The sequence below is a fragment of the Callorhinus ursinus genome, unplaced genomic scaffold (assembly GCF_003265705.2).
Source record: "Callorhinus ursinus isolate GAN/ISIS: 27379988/994484 unplaced genomic scaffold, GSC_fseal_2.0 scaffold2, whole genome shotgun sequence".
Classification (NCBI taxonomy): domain Eukaryota; kingdom Metazoa; phylum Chordata; class Mammalia; order Carnivora; family Otariidae; genus Callorhinus; species Callorhinus ursinus.
Window position 1 is genome coordinate 30,460,896 of NW_027397064.1, and position 16,411 is coordinate 30,477,306.

Below are 16,411 nucleotides of genomic sequence, written 5' to 3' on the forward strand. Positions count from 1 at the left end.
ATTTTTTTCCTTTGATCAACTTTAGGAGGTCATAATAAAGATATAAAAACTTAAGATTAAAACTTAGAAGTCTAAGTCAAGCCTACATCAAAATAAGCTGTATCAGAAATTTAGAGCTTGAGAAAAATGCCATCAAGAAAAATGCCAAAACCTTATTCCTAAACAATTTCAGTAAGGGGGTGACAAATTAAGAACGCAAAATAAGCAAATTTCTAAGGTAAAAAGTAATTAAAGATAATGGAAATGTCCAATTTTAAAAATCTTCTCAATATAGTGCATGAAAATACGGAGAGTTGTCGGCCAAAATGGGTTTTCCTAAAAAAAAAAAGGCCTCATAGACTGCAACGACAATGGTCCTTTAAGCGCCTAAGACATCTGATGTGTTGCTGGGGTCTTTGAATACATGAATGACATATAGGTGCATGCATACAGGTCCTTGACAGATCTGCTCGATGCTGCTGGGAGTCCCATGGCCCTGGGACAGAGGCCACTGGGCCTGCGTCCAACGAAAGGCGAGCAGGGGGTGGGACAGCACCGGGATTTTCCTTCCTCGCTCATTCATTCTCTGATTCACTGGTTCCTGGAGGCGGTTTACAGGCGCGCGCGGAGGAAAGGCGGAGCACCGCGGACAGCCCCGTCTGGGTGCGGTCCGGCGCCTGAAGGAGGGTGAGGGCAGGGCGGGCAAGGGGGCGCGGGCGGGGGGCGCGGGCGGGGGGCGGACGCCCGGGAGGGGGGGGCGCGGCCGCCTGCGCCGGAGGTGGGTGGTTGGCGGGGGGGGGGGGGGGGCAGCGAGCGGCCGGGCGCGAGTCGGTCCGCAAGTCCGCCGCCGGGCCCTCAGCTCCGCCTTCTGCGTCTCGGCCGGACGCGGCCGCCCTCGGATCGGCCACCGCTGGGCGCTGCGGCCGCCCCGCCTGCTGCACGCTCCCGCCCCGCCCCCGCCGCCGCCGCCCGGTCGGTCGGTCAGTCAGTCAGTCAGTCAGTCACGGTGCGCGCGGCGCGGGAGCTGCGGGCGCTCACGGCGTCTCCGGGGAAGGAGCGCCGCGCCTGAGGCGGCGGCGGCGGCGGCGGCGGGAGCGGCGGCTGCCCAGCCCTGGGCCGCTGGAGGATCGAGCAGCTGCCGCGGTGAGTGCTCAGCCTCGCCCTCGAGGCGGGCGGAGAGGCCGGCCGGGCGCGGACTGTGAGGCGCTGCCGCGGCTCCCGCCTCCATTTTCCCGGCGCCCGGCCCTGCCATCCGGGCGCGGTGCGGGCGGGTGCCCGAGCCTGGGGCGGGGTCGCTGCCGGGCCGGGGCCGGGCTCGTTGGACCACGCCCAGCGAGGCGGCGGCGGGTAGGTGGGGGTCGGTGGGGCCAGGGCTGGCCACCCCCCCTGCGTCCCTGGGGGCAGCGACGGAGGGAGACAATGAGATACAGGACCGCCTGGGGAGGGTGCGGTTGGGCTTGGACCCGGCACCGGGTGCTGGTGGCCCGGGACCGCGAGGAGGAAAGGACTGTCCCCGATTAGCCGCAGAAAGCAGTGATTCGGTGTCTGGATTCCTCGGGCTTCGGTGCCCCCCACCTTTCATAAATAAATTCAGTGCAGAGATCTAGAAATGCGGGGCGCCTTCTGCGTCTTCTAATTAAGCAGGCTAAGTAATTGCTCCCTTGCCTTTGAACCCCTCTCATCTTGCTGTGTCTGTGTGCATTCCCGCCGGAAATCCAAACTGCAGTTCATGGGGGGGGGGGGGATGAGGAGGGGAGGGAGGCCGTGTAATAGTGTTAGGATGCCTTCATTTTAAGACAGTCTGAAAGATGTGGTTTTCTTATTCAGACAGTGTCTCGGGGTGTCCCCACAGTGTGAGCTGGGAACCGCATTAGCCTTAACTGCTTGTAAGCACGAAGACGTTGCTTAGTATGAAATAAGAGCTTGTTGGAAGGGTATAAGCGTCGCATCAAATGTCTCGTGTGTGGAGGGTTTCTTATATTCTGTGGGAAGAGCGGTTGGGGAAATCTGGGAGAATTGAAAGATTTTTCACTTCACCTCCCAGTAAGGGTTGATGTGTCTGCAGCCTTTCTCTCGGAGATGTGGAGAGCTGCCTGTGTGTCTGTAAAATCTGCTGTATGGGAACCGTAAAGGTAACGGGCTAGGGATAGGGCGTGAACGGGTTATTAAAAGGGTTATTAAAAAAGTGGGGGCGCCTGGGTGGCTCAGTTGGTTAAGTGTCTGCCTTCGGCTCAGGTCGTGATCCCAGGGTCCTGGGATCGAGCCCCGCATCGGGCTCCCTGCTCCGCGGGAAGCCTGCTTCTCCCTCTCCCACTCCCCCTGCTTGTGTTCCCTCTCTCGCTGTCTCTCTCTCTCTGTGTCAATTAAATAAAATCTTTAAAAAAAAAAAAAGGTGGTAGTGATCTCATAGGAATATTAAATCCGACGAATCTTTATGGAATACCTACTGTCTGTTAGAGTGGGGGACACAAATTGGACAAGACCTGCAGCATGGAGTGGTGGTGGAAAGAGCTCCTTTTTTGAAGCCAGGCAAACCAGAGGCTCCATAAACCCTGGAATTGGCTAGCAGTGTGACAGCTAAGCTATTAACTCTCAACAGTACTTTTCTATCAGTAAAATGGGAATAACACCACCTGTTTACCTCCCCGGGTGGTTGTCAAACAGATTAAATGAGATAATGTATGCAAAATGCCTAGCACCTCTCAGGGTTCTGAGGTGTTAGCAAATGTTTCCTTTCTTCCCTAGCCTACTGCTCTTGGGATTTTCCTGGGGGTAAGGTGAGGGAAGAAGTAACTAGTAATTGTAATGCAACACATTACATATTTAAAATGTTGGAGTAAAGTTACAAAATAGGGGAGCAAAGAGGAGAGATTAATTCTAGATTGGGAGCATGGAAGCTGAGGGATTTAAGTGGAACCTTTAAGAATGGGTAGGATTAAAAAAAAGAAGAAGAAGAAGAAGAAGGGGTAGGATTTCAATTGATGTGGATGGGGAGGACAGTCCAAGCGGAGGTGGTACTATCCTTTGAGAGCCCAGTTGAGTAAGACCAATGGAGGAAGGGCAAAATAGAGATACTCAAAAGCTTTTTAGCTCTTGTTGAGCCTGACCTTCAAAGACTATCTCTGTTATTTTGCTTTTTGTGTTGTGAATTTCCCAGAAACCAGATCTAGCCCTATTCAAGTCAGTACCAAAATGTCTACAAAGCTTTAATACATGATTTTTTGGGGATTAGACATTTTGTGTTATTTGGACTGCCGCTCTCTTCTGTTTGAATTTAATAAATAATTATTTGTAGATGTCTCCTCATGATGAATATTAGCTCTATTTGGTAGGAAAAAGCAGCTGATTTTTCAGATTCAGAGGTCTCATTAAGATTATATAGTAAGTAACTGGCTAAAAGTGGTGTAGTGAGCTTCAAACTCTGGTTTAATTTAAAACTGATATAATTTGTTTTCACTGATATTTTAACTAATATTTTATTCTCTGAAGAGGTGTTTTTAACCATGTCTTTGAGGATAATTAGAATGACTTATGGTTTTGCTATCCTTTGGTTTTCATAATTACTGTATTTTCTAGATTAGCATGGTGGGGGGCACCTGGGTGGCTCAGTTAAGTGTCGGACTCTTGATTTCTGCTCAGGTCATGATCGTAGGGTCATGAGAGCAGGCTCCACGCTGGGCATGGAGCCTGCATAAGATTCTCTCTCTCTCCCTCTCCTCTCTCTAAAAAAAAAAAAAAAAAAAAAAAAAATTAACAAGAAAATAAAGATTAGCGTGGTGGATGATTTCACACTATTCATAGATTCTATAGAATCTCATGGGTTTGCCTTGGTTCTGAAGTAGCTCAGTGTCAGCATTAGTATTGTTAATCCCAAACTCTTAGGAAAATTAATATTAGCAAAACAAGATATGTGACCTCAGGCAAATCTCTTATCTTGGATTCTCAATTCCTTTACCTGTAAAATGAGAAATTTGGATTAGATCACTGGTTTTCAGTGTTTTACTGAACTCTGGAATTTTGAGGAGGAGCTTCAAGTTTCTATAAAAGTTTCACTTAAATCTCATTGAAAATGTATTGTGACTACTAAATGACATACCTTGTTTTAAATGCTTTACGTGTAAAATTTATTTAATTCTTGCCGTAATTCTATGAAGTAGGTTGTGTTACTGTCTGAGCAGACAGGCACAGACTACAGAGTTGTAAAGTGACATAGTTGGGTTTGAAGCCAGGCAGCATAATTCTTAAGCTTGTATTCTTAAGCACATTTTTATACTGCCACCATAATAAAATAAATAGCACACACACTTTTTTTATTGTAAAATATACAACATGAAATTTACCATTTCAATCATTTTTAAGTGCACATTTCAGTGGTGTTAAGTACATTCACAAAGTTGTGCAAACCATCATCACTATCTTCAGAACTTTTTCATCATTCCAAACTGAAATTACTCATTAAATAATAACTCTGCACTGCCTCCCCCTCTAGCTCCTGGTAATCACTTTTCTACTTCCCGTTTTTATGAATTTGACTATTCTAGACTTCATATAAGTAGAATCGTGCAATATTTGTTCTTTGGTATTTGGCTTATTTCACTTAGCATAATGTCTTCAAAGTTCATCCATGTTGTAGCATGAATCAGAATTTCATTCCTTTTTTAAGGCTGAATATTATTTTATTGTGTGTATAAACCACAATTTATCTGTAGATGTTTGCTGCTCTGAACATTGTCCTACACATACCTGTTTGAGTCCCTGCATTCAGTTCTTTTGGGTATATACCCCGAAGTGGAATTGCTGGATCATACGGTAATTCTATTTGATTTTTGAGGAACTGCCGTACCGTTTTCCACAGCAGATGCAGCATTTAACACTCCAGTAGCAATGCACAAGCGTTCCAGTTTCTCCACATCTTCAGCAACACCTTTATTTTCTGGGTTTTATTTTATTTTATAATAGCCATCCTAATGAGTATACAGTGGCATCTCATTGTGGTTTTGATTTGCAGTTTTCTAATGATTAGTGATATTGAGCATTTTTTTCAAGTGCCTATTGACCATTTGGTTTTGTTGTTGTTTTGGTAGAAATGTCTATCCAAGTCCTTTGCCCGTTTTTAAAATTGGGTTGTTTGTTTTTGTTGTTGAGTTGTAGGAATTCCTTATATGTTCTGGATATTAAGTTCATATCAGATCCATGATATATAAATACTGTCTCCCATTTCCATGGGTTGCCTTTTTATTCTGTTGATGGTATCTTTTGATGTACAGAAATTTTTCATTTTAATGAAGTCCACTGTATTTTTTCTTTTGCTGCTTATGCTTTTGGTGCCATGTCCAAGAAATCATTGGCAAATCCAGTGTCATTAAGCTTTTCCCCTATGGTTTTTTTTCTAGAGTTTTATATATAGTTTAATCTCTTATATTTAGGTCTTTAACCCATTTTGAGTTAATATTATGTATGGTGTTAAGTAAGGGTCCAGCTTCATCCTCTCACATGTGCGTATTCAGTTAGTCAGCACCATTTGCTGAAAGGACTGTTCTTTCTCCAGTGAATGGTCTTGGCACCCTCATGTACATATATAAAAAATTTTAATTCAGAAGCATTTGGCATTGACGGGTATCTGTGTTGGTGTGCAGTGTCCTTGCATTCGCTAGCAGGTTAAAATGCAAATCTTCATGAAGATCTTGACTGGCAGGACCATCGCCCTGGAGATGGAGCCTAGTGACGTCATCGAAAATGTGAAGGCCAAGATCCAGCATAGGAGGGCATTACCCTCTGCCATACACAACAGCAAACGCTCATCTTTGGAGGCAAACAGCTGGAAGATGGCCGCTGCACTCTCCGATTTCAGTATCCAGAAAGAGTCAACCCTGCACCTGGTCCTGCATCTGAGGGGTGGTATGCAGATCTTTGTGAAGACTCTGACCGGCAAGACTATCACTCTGGAGGTGGAATCCAGTAACACCATCAAGAATGTGAAGGCTAAGATCCAAGATAAAGAAGGCAATCCCCTCTGACCAGCAGAGGCTCATCTTTGCAGGCAAGCAGCTGGAAGATGGCCTCACTTTTCTCATTACAACATCCAGAAAGGGTCAACTCTGCACCTGGTTCTCCGTCTGAGGGGTGGCTGATGATTCTTTAGTCTTGAATTCATAGTGCCCAATGATGGCATTACTTTGCACTCTAGCCATTTGCCCCAATTTAAGCTTAGAAATGACCAGTTTCAGTAATAGCTGAATCACTGGATTTTTCAACAGCTGTTCAGAATACTAATAAAGATATTGTTCCATGGTTAAAACATGCCCACACCTTGAAAACCATAACACGTTCAAGACCAATTTTGAAAGAAAAAAATTCTTATTTTAAAAAATTTTTGAATAAATTTAATTGAAGCATATCCTGAGACTACAAAAGCTACTACCTACTTGGAACCACTTATCTAGGTGAAATCAAAACAAAGCTTCATAGTAATAAATGGATTGCTTAGATTGTTATAAGACTGTAACTGACATACTTAATTCTTAATTTGTCTCTTTGAGTTGGTAATACATTAATATATTTGAACATAGAAAAGTATTAGCAGCACTTTTGTCAATTTTACATATTTGAGATGCTATGTAAAGATTTCATCTGGGAAAGTTCTGTCGGGAAATATTAGAAAACCCCCAGATTACATAATCTAAAACTTCATCCCATGCTCTTATTGCTGTTACTTTAGGGCAGATATCTTAAAATACATGACTCCTGATTTACAAATTGGCTTTTAAAACAGTATATATTTTGCTATTAATAAAATATTAATAAACAATAATATATATTAAAACATATTGTTTCTCTGCTTTAGGCAGAGCTAGATGTAATGGAGAAGTCAAACAGCTAGGTATTCTCCCCTCCAAAACAGAGAGGTTGCCAGTTTAAGTGCCAGGATAAAAGGAATCAGTAGAGAATGTAATCAAGGGAGCAGAATCCAAGAAGAAGAACAAGGTATTGGGATTTCAAAACAAGTGAAGAGATTAGGTTTGGAAAAGAAGGGACAAGTAAGCCATCCTTTTACATGAGAAGAAAAGGTTGGGAGGTTCATAATTGATGTCTTATCATTATGTAACACTTAGAATTTAAGCCCCCTGGTAAAGAATGGTAAATCTGGATAAAATTAGAACTGTAAACATAATAAGTAGGCCCAAATATTATAAAATTGCAATAAATCAGGTTTTGTGACCATACTTAAGAATTAGATGCTTTTTTGGGAAACACCTTTAAAAGGATCTTGCTAAGTTTGGTATGTGAAGAAAAGGGTTAGCTAAGTCAGGACAGCAAAACTAATAATGCATCTTGAAAATACAGTATATTCTTTAGGTATCCCAGCTTGACATGCCTCTATCCGTGGTTCTCAGTCATGCTTTGTTCTCCCTAATTTTTCCAGTCAAAATCCCACTTACCCTTTGAGACTCAACATTATACACCTCCTTTGTGAAGCTGTTAGACACCAAGCAGAATTAATTGCTTTCTTCTTCAGTTTTCTAGACCTTACTTGATTTGCCTTGTGTTGTAGATAATTGTGTACTGTCTTAAATCCCCCCTGAATTTTGGAGTATTGGATGTTTCTTCATCTGAAATACCTCTCAGTCCCTTAAATAGAATAGAAATTCAATAAAAAGGTTTTAATGAAAACTATTATTTGAAGAATTATTTACAGTTGGTATTACATCTCCTGAAAGCATTCGCTAAAATCTATTAATGTTAATTTTATTTATAAAAAATAATTCTTTCTTGACTTATTTGGCTTCTTACATATTTTAACAAATGACTTTAGAGACTAGTGAAGGGAATCAATGATCCCCTTATCTGTGAATAAAGTACTTTATACATGTTAGTAATGGCTCAAAACCCTTTTTGTTCTAAATTTTTAAAATAAATATTTTTTAAAGCAGGAGCAGTGAATGTGCTGTGTTATGTTTGAAAAATCTTGGGTTTACTAATTGGAAATACAGAAATTCCAAAGTCTGGATCTTAAATCTGTTTAATTAGGTACTTGGTTTTAATGTTTGTCTTAACTAAAAGACAGCTCACATAGGGACATACACCCGAAAAGAGTAAGTATATATTTGGCTATGCTTTGTTAATGGAAACACTCATTGTTTAATCTCCATTCATCAATTTTGCAGATTTGGCTAGTAAGGTTTGCTTTTCCTGTGCAAACCAATGTAAGGATTTGTATTTATATATATAACATAATATATATTTATGTATTTTATATATATATGTATTTTTTTCAGATTTTATTTATTTGAGAGAGAGAGAGCACAAGCAGGGGGAGAGGGAGAAGCAGGCTCCCTGCTGAGCAGGGAGCCCGATGTGAAGCGGGGCTCAATCCCAGGATGCTCGATCATGACCTGAGCCCAAGGCAGCCACCTAACCGACTAAGCCACCCAGACACCCCTGCATTTATAGATTTTTAATAAATGTGTTTAAAATCCATAGACAACTGTGTTTGGAAAGCATTTAAAGAGTTAGAAAATGGTTTCTCTGTTTTTAGAGTATCAGGTGTAGTATTTCAAGATGACACACATTGTTTTCTTTTGGAATACAGTTATTTTCTTACCAAGTTTTAAAATGCCTCATTTATTTTTCAGGTACAGATTAACCAATTTTTTGTTTTTGTTTTTTAAAGATTTTATTTATTTGACAGAGAGAGACACAGCGAGAGAGGGAACACAAGCAGGGGGAGTGGGAGAGGAAGAAGCAGGCCTCCCGCTGAGCAGGGAGCCCAGTGTGGGGCTCGAACCCAGAACCCTGTGATTGTGACCTGAGCCGAAGGCAGACGCTTAACGACTGAGCCACCTAGGCGCCCCGGTTTTTGTTTTTAAAAACAATGGCTAGGTAGCATACTACTAATAGTCACCACAGAAAGTCAGCAAATTTAGACTCTTTTTGTAAAAGATAAATGCTTAACTTTTTGACACCTCTTTTTAAATTGCCATGAAACAACCAATAAACCTGTTTGGTACAAAATGCTATGGTCACTCCTCAACTACATCAATAAAATATTGTAACACTTGGCAGTCTTCTTCAGCTTCTCTTTTGCTTCAGTAGGGTTGCTTTTGAAATTAAACCTTACTTCCCCACCCCCAACTTTGTTTTGTTGAGGTCAAAATAGCTGCTTCATGAAGGATTATATAATGTACTTTTTTCATAAAATATTGTCTTTTGTTTTTTGGGTTTTTTTTAGAGAGGGAGGTGGGGGGTGCAGAGGGAGAGAGAGAATCTCAAGCAGGCTCCAGACCCAGCATGGAGCCCAACATGGGGCTTGATCTCACTACCCTGAGATCATGACCTGAGTCAAAATCAAGAGTCCAATGCACAACTGACTGAGCCACCCAGGTGCCCCCATAAAATATTGTTTCCAATAAGGAAAACATTTACTGTTGAAACTGTATCTTCTCTGGAACACCTGTCCTTTGTAGCAGCTTCCAAAAAAACGTGGGTTCTTTATTTCATTATTTAAAAAGAACCTAGCAAATACTATCACTGTCTCCTCAGAATACTTAGAATTGCTTATTACCAGAATACTTTGACTACTTTATGTGATGTGTGATTGACAGGTGACCATAGAGAAGATACCAGTGTTATTTTGTGTATTAAGGAAACCTATATGTTCTATTACCTTATGTATAACTTAAAATACATATGTGTATTATAATACAAATTAAATATAAAAAGAACTAATATGTTCTTACATCCTATAGATCATCACTCATACCTCCTGGGGTACAATCACCTCCATTTTGGAAACCACTGTACAATTTTACTGAATTACTATTAATGAGTCTTTCAGATTAAGTTCCATTTCATAGTGTATAATACTCTTATATGAACCCATCTTAAAAATAAAGCATTTGGGGCAAGACATTCTCATTCTCTTACTAATTAGAAAGTGATATTCGTGGAAGAAAAATAGATAAATTTCAGCAAGGTGAAACCTAAATAAAATTTATTCTTCACCACAATTGAAATTCTGGCTTTTTTCAGAAGCTTAAATTTGGATTTTGCAGTATGCTTTTGGGAATTATTCAAGGTGAATTAAAGGTACCCATTAAACATTTAATTTAGTTATTCACTAGTTTTGATAGACATAACTTTTCCATGTTCATAGTGAGCATTTTTTTCCAGATATTTCTAGTGACATATAGAACATTTCCCAGGACTCTACCCTTTACCTTTCCCCACTCTCTCTACTTCTCCCCATCCTAGAAGCAACTGCAACCACAGGTAAATTTTGCCTTTTCTATAACTTTGTATTAGTTGATTGTATCAACTAGAATTTTATATATGGCATCATTCAGTGTTCTCCCCCCCAACAATATCTCTCCCTCTCCCTGTAATCTGGCTTATTTTCAGGCAGAGTAATGATTTTTAGATTGTTCCATATTGTTACTTGTTTATCCATTCACCTGTCGATAGATATTGGGGCTGCTTCCATTTCTGGCTTACAAAGCTGCTATGACATTTGTGTACAAGTCTCTTCATGGATATATGTTTTTATTTCTCTTGGATAAATACCTGTGAGGACATGCTGGGTGATACAGGGTAGGTGTATTTTTAATTTTTTAAGAAACTGGCAAACTTACCCAAAATTTTATCACTTTATATATTCAACAGTACTTGCCACTGTAATGTATATGTAGTGGTATCTCATTGTAGTTTTAATTTGCATTTTCCTGATTGCTAGTAATGTTGAGCAATTTTCCAGGTTCATATTAGCCCTTTGGGAAGTGACTAAAAGTCTTTTGCCCATTTTAAACATTGGTTTACCTTTTTTATTATTTATTTGTAGCAAGTCTTCATATAGTCTCTATAAGTCCTTTATCATATATTTATGAATATTTTCTCTTAGTCTGTAGCTTGCCTCTTTGTTTTTTTTAATGGTGCCTTTCAAAGAGCAGAAGTTCTTATATTGGATTTCATCAAACTGTTTTTACTTTTGTGGTTTAGTGTTTTCTGTCCTAATAAATCTTTGCCTACACTAAATTTGCAAAAGGTATCTTCTTATCTTTTCTCCTAGGAGCTTTATAATTTTTGCCTTTACATTTCAGTCTGTGATCCATTTTGAATTAATTTTTGTTTATGCTGTGGTGATGAAGTCAAGGCTCCCCTGCCCCCAATATTTATATCTGTTCCAACATCATTTGTTAAAAAATGCTTTGTACTTTAATTTGTCCACTATATCTCAGTAAAGCTAGAAAAACAAAACCTTTCCTTTCCTTCTTACCTACTTTGACATCCTTGTTGAAAATCATTTGACAATATAAAAATGAGTCTATTTCTGGACTGTCCGTTGTGTTACATTGATGTAATTCTCAGTTCTTTTGCCATTACTAAATTGTCTTGATTACTTAGCTTTATAGTGAGTCTTGAAGGCAGGTGGCTTACCACAAGGTCTTTTTATCAGATTGTTTATGGCTGTTCTAGTTCATTTGCTTTTCCATCTAAATTTTAGAATCAGATATAGGTTATAATTACTTAGTGAATACTTAGTTACATAGTGAATACTTAGTTCAATATGGGGACAATTGACATACAAAGTATTGCATTTTCCAGTCCATTAATATGGTGTGTCTACCCATTTATTTAGGTCTTTAATTTCTCTCAACAGTATTTTCTATTTTTCAGTTGCCATGGAATATGTTATGTGAACATTGCATGCTGCCCTATTTGTGTAGTTTCTTACAGCTAAATTGTTATTTACACATGCTTATTTTTATGATACAAATTAAGATTTGGTATGGAGATTTTCCATATGATAACCTTATCTAATGCATAGATGAAGTGTTCATATATTTTGATGTGACAGTACTAGAAATAGAGGAGATTAAAGATAACTAGAAACATTAAAGTAGAAATTTACAGCTATATAGTTATTGGAATAATTCTTTTGGCTTGTATGGTTGCGAATATTAATACTTAAAGAGGCTTATCGTTGTTAATATAATCCAGTACTTTGGAATCAGAAGTAAGGCAGAATCTTATCAGTTTAATTGGGGCATAAGTTTTTGCCAGAGGATTTTGAGTTTGCAGTTTTGCCTCTCCCCCCCTTCAATAATAATAATAATGAAAATATGCAACATTTAGAGATGTAAAAAGAAAATAAAGCACAGTCCTACCACCCAGAAATGACCAGTTTAAATTTTTGGTATATTTTCTCATCTTTGTGTGTACTTATATAGCTCATTATTATATGCACAGTTTAGTTTTGCTTCTTTCATTTAAAGTTACATCCCTGGCATTTTCCCATGCATTAAATGCTTTATGAATAATTTACAACACCTGCGTTATAACCCAGAACGGACATAAAACACACCCCCAATTTACTGGGTTTTATTCTTGTAGGATATTTAGTTGCCCTCCCCCTCCCCCTGTTTTCCCCCATTTTGTTTTTAAAAAATATTTGTCTTTGATGAACATATTTGTTCACTATCTTTGTTCATGTTTTGAATTTCATTTTAAAATAAACTAATTTTTTATCACTTCTCAGCCTTTTGGCTAAGATCTAGTATCTGTTCTTATCAGTTATAGTGATTCATCACTTACATAACATCCAGTGCTGATTATATCATGTGCCCTCCTTAGTGTCCATCACCCAGTTACCCCATCTCCCCACCCTGCCTCCCCTCCACCAACCCTCAGTTTGTTTCCTATGATTAAGAGTCTCTTATGGTTTGTCTCCCTCTCAAATTTCCTCGTTTTATTTTTCCCTCCCTTCCCCTATGATCCTCAGTTTTGTTTCTTAAATTCCACATATCAGTGATACCATATGATAATTGTCTTTCTCTGATTGACTTATTTCGTTTAGCATAATACCCTCTAATTCTATCCACGTTGTTGCAGAGGGCAAGATTTTATTTTTTTTGATGACTGAGTAATATTCCATCACACATATATATGTGTGTGTGTATACACACACACACACACATACATACATACACACATACATATCTTCTTTATCCATTCATCTGTCGATGGACATCTGGGCTCTTTCCATAGTTTGCCTACAGTGGACATTGCTGCTATAAACATTGGGGTGCAGTTGCCCCTTTGGATCACTACATTTGTATCTTTGGGGTAAATACCTAGTAGTGCAATTGCTGGGTTGTAGGTTATCTCTGTTTTCAACATTTACAAACCAAAGCTTTTAAAGAGTTTTAAATAACAGCATTGTTTATGTTTATTGACAGTGGTGTAAAAGTATTTTCTCTAAAGATATATTAGCTATCTTAGCTATGAAACTGTCATACTGAAGAATTGCCTAAAATATATTAACTTCTATGTTATGACATCGATGTAGATAATTTAGATGATTATTTGCTAATAGAACCCATGACTGATTTTACTTCCAGTAAGCTTTTTGGGAGAACATGATTTAATTTTTTGTAATCATGTATGGTCAAGTAAAAATACAGTATCAGCTATAACAGCTATTTGATGAATGCTTATGACAAAAGAGTAGAAATTATTCTGGAAATGTTGAATGTATCCTTATTACAAAATTTGTCTTCTTTAACTGCCCCCCCCACCGTGTGTGTGTGTGTGTGTGTGTGTGTGTGTGTGTGTTTATGTCTGTGTAAAATGAAAACATCTAATTTAAAATACTGTAACATGTAGGTGCATTAATTTTAAAATAAAAACTATAAATGGTGGGCCTGGGTGGCTTAGTCATTAAGTGTCTGCCTTCAGCTCAGGTCATGATCGCAGGGTCCTGGGATCGAGCCCCACATCGGGCTCCCTGCTCAGCGGGAAGCCTGCTTCTCCCTCTCCCACTTCCCCTGCTTGTGTTCCCTCTCTCACTGTCTCTCTCTCTGTCAAATAAATGAACAAAAATCTTAAAATATATAAATGACATAAAAATTCTGTTCTATTGTTGGAGATTTTAATAAAATTGCCTGAGGGCAGGGACCATATTTAACCCTTTAAATAGCTGTATTCCCTGTAACTTATCAGCACAGTGCCCAATTCATGGTAGTATTTCATTAAGCATTTGTTGAATGAACAGTATTATTTCTTGTTAAAAAGTAGTAATCTTTTTGGGGCTCCTGGGTGGCTCAGTAGTTAAGCGTCTGCTCAGGTCATGATCCCAGGGTCCTGGGATCAAGCCCAGCATCGGGCTCCCTGCTCCACTGGAAGCCTGCTTCTCCCTCTTCCACTCCCCCTGCTTGTGTTCCCTCTCTTGCTGTGTCGCTATCAAATAAATAAATAAAATCTTTAAAAAAAAAGGTAATATTCTTAGGTGAAAATGACTTTTTTTTTAGTACAAATAAGTAGAGTTAATTCTGCTTGAACTTCGAATTGTTAATATTCTCAAATAGTAATTAAGCTTTGTTCTTTCTGGTTTTCTGAGAGAGAAGCATGCAGGTAACAGCTATCCTAAATTGGTATTCTTTTTTTATTATAGAGAAACCCAAATCTGGCTTTATTTTTAACTGAAAAGGAAAGCTAACTTTTTAACCTAAGAGTTTGCTTGGAACACCTTGTTTGTTTTGTTACTTAAATTCCACATATGAGTGAAATCATATGGTATTTGACTTCCTCTGACTGACTTATTTTGCTTAGCATTATACTCCCTAGCTCTATCCATGTTGTTGCAAATGGCAATATTTCATTCTTTTTTATGGCTATATAATATTCCATTGCATGTATATACCATTCATCATTCTTCTTTATCCATTCATCATTCGATGGACATTTAGACTGCTTCCATAGTTTGGCTATTGTAAATGACGCTGCAATAAATACAGGGGTGTATGTATCCCTTTGAATTAGTGTTTTTGTATTTTGGGGGTAAATACCCAGTAATGTAATTACTGGCTTATAGGGTAGTCCTATTTTTAATTTTTTGAGGAACCTACAGTGGCTGCACCAGTTTGCATTCCCACCAATAGTGCAAGAGGGTTCCTTTTTCTCCACATCCTCACCAACACTTGTTTCTTGTATTTTTAATTTTAGCTATACTGACAGGTGTGAGGTGATATCTCATTGTAGTTTTCTTTTGTATTTCCCTGTTGATGAGTGATGTTGAGCATCTTTTCATGTGTGTGTTGGCCATCTGGATGTTGTCTTTGGAGAAATGTCTGTTCATGTCTTCTGCCCATTTTTTAATTGGGTTATTTGTTTTTTTGGCTGTTGTATCAGTTCCTTATACATTTTGGATACTAGTCCTTTATTAGATGTCATTTGCAAATATAGTCTCCCATTCTGTAGGTTGCCTTTTAGTTTTGTTGATTGTATCCTTCACTGTGCAAAAACTTTACATTTTGATGAAGTTCCAATAGTTTATTTTTGCTTTTATTTCCCTTGCCTCAGGAGACAATATCTAGAAAGATGTTGCTACAGCTGATGTCGGAAAAATTACTGCCTGTGCTCTCCTTTCAGGTTTCAGGTCTCACATTTAGATCTTTAATCCATTTTGAGTTTATTTTCCTGTATGCTGTAAGAAAGTGGTCCAGTTTCATTCTTTTGCATGTAGTTGTTCAGTTTTCCCAACACCACTTGTTGAAGAGATAGTCACTTTCCTATTGGATATTCTTTCCTGCTTTGTTGAAGATTAATTGACCATATAATTGTAGGCTTGTTTCTGGGTTTTCTATTCTATTCCATTGATCTATGTGTTTTTACGCTAGTACCATACTGTTTTAATTACTACCACTTTGTAATGTAATTTGAAATCTGGGATTGTGATACCTCCAGTCTTTTTCTTTTTCAAGATTGCTTTGGCTGTTAAGGGTCCTTTGATTACAATCAAATTTTAGGATTGTTCTAGTTCTGTGAAAACTGCTTTTGGTATTTTGATAGGAATTGCATTAAATCTGTAGATTGCTTTGGGTAGTATAGACATTTTAACAACATTTGTTCTCCCAACCTATGTGCATGGAATGTCTTTTTCCATTTCTTAGTGTTTTCTTGAATTTCTTTCATCAGTATTTTATAATTTTCAGAGTACATATCTTTCACCTCTGGTTAAATTTATTTCTAGGTATCTTATCATTTTTGGTGCAATTGTAAATGGGATGTTTTCTTAGTTTCATTTTCTACTGCTTCATTATTAGTGTATAGGAATGCAACAGATTTCTGTATATCGATTTTTTATCTGCAACTTTACTGAATTCATTTAGCAGTTCTAGTAGTTTTTTGGTGGAGTCTAGGTTTTTCCATATATATTATATGTCATCTGCAAATATTAAGAGTTTTACTTCTCCTTACCAGTTTGGATGCCTTTTATTTCTTTCTTTTTTTAAATTTCCTTTTATGTTGTCTAATTGCTGCAGCTAGGGATTCAATTCTATGTTGAATAAAAGTAGTGAGATTGTAAATCCTTGTCTTGTTCCTGACTTTAGAGGAAAAGCTCTCAGTTTTTCACCATTGAGTATAATGTTTGCTGTGG

At 38.7% G+C, this 16,411-nt stretch overlaps 1 protein-coding gene and 1 pseudogene across 5 annotated transcripts in view; both read left to right on the forward strand.

Moving 5' to 3' along the window:
* Positions 1-805: 805 nt before the first annotated feature.
* RAPH1 (Ras association (RalGDS/AF-6) and pleckstrin homology domains 1) overlaps positions 806-16,411 on the forward strand; it is an 84,225-nt gene continuing 68,619 nt past the window's right edge. For 3 of the 5 annotated variants that reach the window (XM_073879705.1, XM_073879709.1, XM_073879712.1), the window contains exon 1: positions 806-1,122. The gene's annotated coding sequence lies outside the window, so the exon portion shown is untranslated. The remainder of the gene's footprint in view (positions 1,123-16,411) is intronic. The other 2 variants (XM_073879714.1, XM_073879718.1) reach the window with 2 other exon arrangements.
* On the forward strand, positions 5,491-6,357 carry LOC112839884 (polyubiquitin-like; annotated as a pseudogene).